At 33.7% G+C, this 7,504-nt stretch overlaps 1 non-coding gene across 1 annotated transcript; it reads left to right on the top strand.

Moving 5' to 3' along the window:
* The first annotated feature begins 6,826 nt into the window (after positions 1-6,826).
* LOC140855959 (small nucleolar RNA R71) lies at positions 6,827-6,933 on the top strand. The gene has a single exon (XR_012139401.1). It is a non-coding gene; the product is annotated as a small nucleolar RNA R71 (small nucleolar RNA).
* The last annotated feature ends 571 nt before the right edge of the window (positions 6,934-7,504 follow it).

Genomic DNA, 7,504 nt, shown 5'->3' with positions numbered 1-7,504 from the left:
CTCTATTATTTTTTTTTCTATTTTTTTCTTGACTTTCTTCTGATTTTTCTACTCTCTAGACTTATTTTCAGACCTTCTATTTATAGATAATTTTTTTATCTTTTTTTGATAGCAAAAAGAGTCTCAAAACTTTTAGAAATCATATTATATTCGTATAATTTAATTCTGACCGTTAGATCTTCAATGGATCGCTCAGATTAAATCAAAAATCTACATTTAAGTCCTTCTCTAGTCGGAATCCACCACAGCCATCCGATCGCATGATAGATTGAATTTTGGCCATCAGATGGCATGTTTTATCTCCTTAATATAGTCGAGGATGCTGATAGCCATCGAATCGAGTTTCGAATGAAATCTGAACCGTCGATCAGTGCCCTGAATTTTCTATTCAAACTCGAGAACAACGTCAATCGTTAGATCAACCTCCAAATCAATTATCGATCGTTGGATCGTGCAAAACTTTTCACCTCGCCCGTGAGCCATGCCGTGCGTCGCAAACTACTCCTGTGGATCGTGCCCCTAATTCTGTGGACCGAGCGACCGGTCCACCGTGCATCGAAGGCAATAAAAATTTTTTTTAAGATATTTTTACTTGATTTTTGCTATGATCTTGACCTAAAAAATAAAAAAAATATATGTATTAAATTTTTTAAATTTTTTTTATTATTTTGGTGCTTAAATTACTCAATTAGATCAACATCTATTTTTCATAAATATGCTTTAATTTTATATTTTTTTAAAATTATTTATTTTTATAAAAAAAATTAATTTATTCATAAAATTAAATTTTTTAGAAGGTGTTAGCCATAAGTTATCAAAAATATCTAAAATAAATATAAAAATATGTCACTTATCATATCTTTCAACTTAAATTTTGCTCGTCCTCGAGTAAAGAAAAAATTTAGAATTAAATATCATTTAACTTAAAGTTTTAAATTTTATCAAATAATTTTTAAAAAGGCTATTGATATTCAGTAGAGCATAAATGAGGTATGTCATTGGAGTATTAATACTAATTAATATGAGAGCTAAATTGAGAATCTTAAATTTTTTTAATTTTTTCAAATTATTTCTATCTTTGTCTCCAAATCATTAACCTTCATATGGACAAGTATATTGTTACTTTCATCCTTCATTTATTGATTGATTTTGATTATTTTTTTTAATGTTGTACCGCTATTGAGTGTCTTAATCCTTAAACTTTCTGTTTGACTCATGTAGCGAGTTTTCAACCAATATCTCTTGAATCAGATGGCTTTAGGGCACTAGGTATAAAATACCCTTAGATCTACTTGCTCAAATCAAACAGGCTACGAGTTAAAACTAGCTTTACAATAAAGCTTCTTTGCCCTTCATATATTTTGACGTGAAACTCAATGCTTGCTTAGACAAAGAGATCCGATTACTTAGCGTGAAGTACTTGAAAACTTTTTTTTTGTTTAATTTTTATATGAAGAAATATATAGTTACCCTATACAAGCCCATAAGAAGTTAACTTTTCTTTGATGCTGGTAAGAAAATTTAGAAATACTAAAAAAAAATTATTTAAGTTCTAAACTCTGCTCTTTATTGAGTTTTCTTAATACTTGATCCCTCAATATCTCACAAACTCTCTAATCTATACATCAATTTTTTTAAAAAAAATATTTGATTTAACTCGATTCTTAAGTGTAATCAGGTGCTTAAATACTAAATACTAACTTACTTGAGGATCTAAAAAAATTTAAAAAAAAATTTTATTCTCCTCCCAACTTAATCAACATTGTTCTCAATGGAGTAGGAAAATGAAAGATGCATACAAAGAGGAAAAAAAAAGAGAGATGCCACTTGATCCAGAAGTCTTTTCAAAATTGGTTCTCTCCCCAACTTAGTCAAAATTATCTTCAGATCCCTACAAAGACACTAAGTAAGACTCAATTAATCTAAACAAAATACAAAAAAAATAAAAGTAAAAGCTAAAAACTAAAACCTAGGTTGCCTCCCAGAAAGTGCTAAGTTTACCATCTTCAGCGAGACACAATACAGCTTAGTTCAGTGTGGGTCTGTTAATGCTACTTGATCAATGATTCGATTTAATGACATCCCTTCAATGTATGATTTTAATATTTGACCATTTATCTTAAAAAAATTTTAGATTTAGGATCATAAAATTTGATTACGCCATGTGAGAATACTTGATTTACAATGTAAGGTCCATCCCATCTAGATCTCAATTTTTTTGAAAATAATTTTAGCCTTGAATTAAATAACCAGACTTGTTGATTTGGCTCAAAAATTTTTCTTAAAATATATTTATCATGAAAGGCTTTTATTTTCTTTTTATAAATTCATGAATTTTCATAAGCTTCTCTCTCAATTCATCCAATTCACTCAATTGCAACATCCGGTTGGAACTAACTTGTTTCAAATCAAAATTTAGTTGCTTGATTGCCAAATATGCTTTATGTTCAAGTTCTATCGAAAGATGCATATTTTTTCATAAATCAATCTGTAGGAAGACATTCCAATAGGATTTTTATAAGCTATCCTATAAGCCCATAATGCATCATCTAATCGATCTAATCAATCTCTACGATCAGGCCTAATAGTCTTTTGCAGGATATTTTTGATCTTCCTATTGGATACTTCAACTTGGCCACTTGTTTGCAGATGATATGATGTAGCTATCTTATATGTGACCCCATACTTTTGTAGCAGTGTTCGAAAATGATAGTTTGTGAAGTAGGTACCTCCGTCGCTAATGATAGCACATGAAAATCTGAACCTAAAAAAGATATTCCTTTGAATAAATTTTATGACTACCTTATGATCATTAGTTCGTGTTGCTATTGCCTCAATCCATTTAGAAACATAATCGATGGCTACCAAAATATATTCAAAATATTGGAGGGCGGAAAAGGTCCCATAAAATTAATTTTCCAAACATCAAAAATTTCAACTACCAAGATGGGATTCAAAGGCATCATGTCTTTCTTTGAAACATTTTCTAAAGCTTGACACCTAAGACATTTCTGATTAAAATTATAAGCATCCTTAAATAATATGGGCAGTAAAATCCACTTTATAATACTTTGGTCATGGTTTTTCATCCAAAAAAATATCCTCTGCAAGCAAGAGTATGACAAATTTCAAGATACTTAATTGTTTAATTTCAGGAACACATCTACAAATGATCTGATCAGCATAAATTTAAAAATATTTAGGATCTTTCCAAAAATAATACTTAATTTGAGCAAAGAATCGATCTTTTCATTCTTAGACCGACCATCAAGAATTTGTCCAACTGCTAAGTAATTCACAATATCTGCAAACCAAGGGGCCTTTGTGTGTGAAACTACTAGAAGTTGCTCATCCAAAAAAGATTCTCCAATTGATACAGGTTCATAATCTTCAACTAAGATCCTCAATAGGTGGTCTGCTACAAGTATGATCGAAACTTCTCCAGGGTAAACACTACAGCTAGTAACTCTTTCTCAGTTGTGGTATAATTTATTTGAGCTTCATTCAGAGTTCTACTGGCATAGTAAATCACTACAAGATATTTGTTTATCCTTTGCCCAAGACAGCTTCTATGACAAAATCAGAAGCTTCGCACATGATCTCAAAAGATAGTGATAAGCCTGGAGGATGGATGATTGGAGCTTTGGTCACAGCCTCTTTTAAAAATTCATAAGCTTTAAGACATTCTTCATCAAAGTTAAAAGGGATATCCTTAGCAAGCAGATTACATAAAGGGCGGGATATTTTAGAAAAGTCTTTGATGAAGCGACGGTAAAATCCTATATGGCCAAGGAAAAATCGGATTTGTTTGACAAAAGTCGGTGGATGAAGTTTAAAAATCAATTTAATTTTTGCTCTATCAATCTCAATCCCTCTCTTTGACACAATATGTCCTAATACGATCTCCTCTTTAACTATGAAATGACTTTTTTTCTAACTTAAAACTAGATTGACCTCAATGCATCATTTTTAATATTTTTTTTAAATTGTTGAGGCAACTCTCAAAAGATTCTCAAAGACTGAAAAATCATCCATGAATATCTATAAAAAATCTCCTACCATATCTAAAAATATTAACATCATACATCTTTAAAAGATCGCGGGTGCATTATACAGTCCAAAAGGTATTCTACAAAAAGCAAAGGTTCCATAGGGGCATGTAAAGGTAATCTTTTTCTGATCTCCTGAATAGATTGCTACCTGATTGTATCCTGAGTATCCATCTAAAAAGCAAAAATACTGTTGGCCAGCTAGTCTCTCTAAGATTTGATCAATAAAGGGTAAAAAAAAATGATCTTTATGAGTGGCTGCATTGAGTTTTCTATAATCTATGCAAATATGCCATCTAGTAGAAAGTCGTGTTGGCACTAGATCCCCATGGTCAGTATGGACAACCGTGAGTCCAAATTTTTTTGGAACAATTTGAGTAGGACTCACCCAGTGGCTGACAAAAATAGAATAAATATACCAGTATCTAACCATTTAATTACCTCCTTCTTGACTACATCTTGCATATTCAGGTTGAGCTGTCTTTGCATTTCTTGGATGGGTTTGACATTATCCTCTGTGTAAATATGGTGCATGCATATCGATGGACTAATACCTTTTAAATCAGCAACGGTCCAACTTATAGCCTCTCTATGTGTTTTTAATTTATTTAGCAATTGGTTTTCTTGCTCAGGGGTTAGATCAGAAGCAATGATTATTGACAGGATTTTCTCAGGTCCTAGAAACACATACTTAAGTGATTCAGGCAAAGATTTCAGTTCAAATTGTGGTGGGGCTTGAATTGAAGGATGTAGTGGTTCAGTTTCTAGCTGAGGTAAGGGCTCAATTTTCATTGATCAAGATAGTGAATATGTTGAGTGAGGTGAATTAAGCAAGACATTCACCTCCTGATTTTGGGTTTCTTCAATGGGTTCATCCAGAAAATCATCCTTCAAATCTAACGAGGAATCAGTTTCAACTATCTCATCTATCAGATCAATTACTGAACAGCTTTCCTACTTTTGAGCATACTTTGAGGCATTAAAAATGTTAATTCTCACCTTTTGATCCCCAAAAAAAATATCCATAGCTCCTGTTTTACAATTGATATTGGCATTGGCAGTGGCTAGGAATAGACATCTTAAAATTATGGAATTTTGATTCAGCTCTTGGGATAGTTCCATATCAAGTATGAGGAAGTCTACTAAAAAATAGCATGTGCTGACTTTGACTATAACACTTCGATCAGATCCCATGGTGTCTTCACAGATCTATCAGCTAGTTACAAAATAGCCGACGTGGGTTTCATTTTTCTATCCCAAATTTTTCATAGACGAAGGTTGGAAGTAGGTTGACACTAGCTCCTAAGTCTAATAGGGCTCGGTCAAAGGTGATGCTTCCTGTAATACATGAAATCAAAGGAGTACTAAGATCTTTTATTTTCAGAGGTAATGGATTCAACAGGACTGCACTAACATCCTCAGATAGCACAATTCTCTCTATTTTTCATGACTCACGCTTTTGGGTGCAAAGTTCTTTAAGAAATTTAGCATAAGTCAGGACATGTTGAATTGCATCGAGGAGGGATAGATTAATGTGAACTTGCTTAAACAACTCCATTAATTCTTCATTGCGTGCTCCTTACTTTTTACAAGAAGAACCGGCTTCTAAGGCTGAAGGAAACGGGATTTTTGGTTTATATATCTCGGGTAACTCATCCATTCTCTTCTTTTCTTTATCTTTTTCACTCGAATCAATAACAATTTCGGACTCAGATTCTTCTATTGGGTTAGTCTCAATACTAACTTCTTTTTTCAAATTTTTATTTTGGCTAGCATCAGTATTAGCCTCTCTTACCTGATCTTGATAGGGGTCCTTAAGAATCCTACCACTTCTAAGCTCAGAAATTACTTTGGCATTCTCAAATTGAGATTCTTAAGTGAGACATTAGATTGATGACTTGGTTCAGGTGGTTGGGGGTGGATGGATTATTTTTGAGATTTGATACTGGTTGGCTTGACAATTGACCTAATTCTCTCCTCATGATAGACTCAGCTAACTATTCTATTTGTGCTTCTAACCTAACGATAGATTGCTGTTGGGTCATAATCAATTATTAGAGTTAATTGAATCTATCGTCGGCTAGATTGGTCTGTTGAGGAGGTGGATATGATGGCTGATTATGATATGGTAGCTGGATAGGCTGACTAGGCTGACCTTTATTATAGGCATAATTCTGGTATTGGGGTATATTCTAAAAGTTTTGCACCAAAAAAATTGGATCTGAGCTTGAGTCTGTTGGGATCTCCAAGAAAAATTAGGATGGTTCTTCCAGCCTGAATTATATGTGTTAGAGAATGGATCATTGACAGGCTTGGAGTAACCTTGGGCAGCTTGAACTTGTTCTTGGATGAAGGTGAAAATTGTGTAGCAGTGGAACATTCACTCACATGATGGGCTAGGCTAGTACAGATGAAATAAATCTCCTGATAATTAGAAGGTTGTGTGTATTGCATAGGAGATTGTTGACCTAGGGTTAGGAACTGATCTATTTTCTGGGCAAAAGGTCGACTTTATCTAATTTTTGGACTATTAGGTTCAAATCGGCCATAGGACTAGAGTCTGTTTGCTTGATCTCAAAAATTTCTGTCTATTTTTGATAAGGGATTGATCTTTTAATGAAGCATGATTGATCGAATTTTCACTCAAAGTTTCAAACAAAGTATAGGCTTGATCCTCACTCCTACTCATAAATGCACCTCCACAAGATGCATCTACCATCCGTCTATATTGATCACCTAAACCCTCATAGAAAGCTTGAACAATTTGCCACTTAGATAGATCATAGTGTGGGCATTTTCTAAGAAGTTCCTTAAGTCTCTCCCATGATTCATGAATTTATTCTCCCGAAAGCTGAGCAAATCTAGTAATGGCTTGCCTCATGGTGTTGGTTCGACCTATGGGATAAAATTTCTTAAGAAACTCATGCTGCATTTCAACCCATGTTCGGATCGATCTCCCTATTGTGCCAAGCCAGTACTTGGCTTTGTCCTTAAGCGAGAAGGGGAATAGGATCAGTCTAAGTGCATCATCAGTAAAATTTTGAATTTTCATCATGGAACAGATTTCTAAGAACTCATCTAGATGCTTGTAAGGATCTTAATTGGTGTTCCCATAGAAAGATGAAAGCATCTGGATTGTGGTCGACTTGATCCCATAATGGCTTGCAGGGATATTAGGTAAGTGGATATAAGTCGATGGATTATAGGTGGAAGGAATAAAATATTTCTTCATCTGCCTAGGTGGTTCTCTAGGATCTCCAGCCATTAGATTTTCAGGTTTAGCATGGATCAGCCATTCAATTTCAGGATTAGGTTCAACTAGATCAGGATAAAGAGATCTCCTACCATACATATACCAATGCAAACCCTATATGTGATTGATTTTTTTTTTTAACAGAGGGAGAAAGGAAAAGAGAAGAGGAAGAAAGAGTGAGAGAGATTCTAAAGGTGAGAAC

The sequence above is a fragment of the Elaeis guineensis genome, chromosome 2, assembly GCF_000442705.2.
Source record: "Elaeis guineensis isolate ETL-2024a chromosome 2, EG11, whole genome shotgun sequence".
In the NCBI taxonomy this organism is placed as follows: domain Eukaryota; kingdom Viridiplantae; phylum Streptophyta; class Magnoliopsida; order Arecales; family Arecaceae; genus Elaeis; species Elaeis guineensis.
The sequence above is the reverse complement of the archived record's forward strand: the minus strand, read 5'-3'. Positions and strand labels throughout refer to the sequence as shown.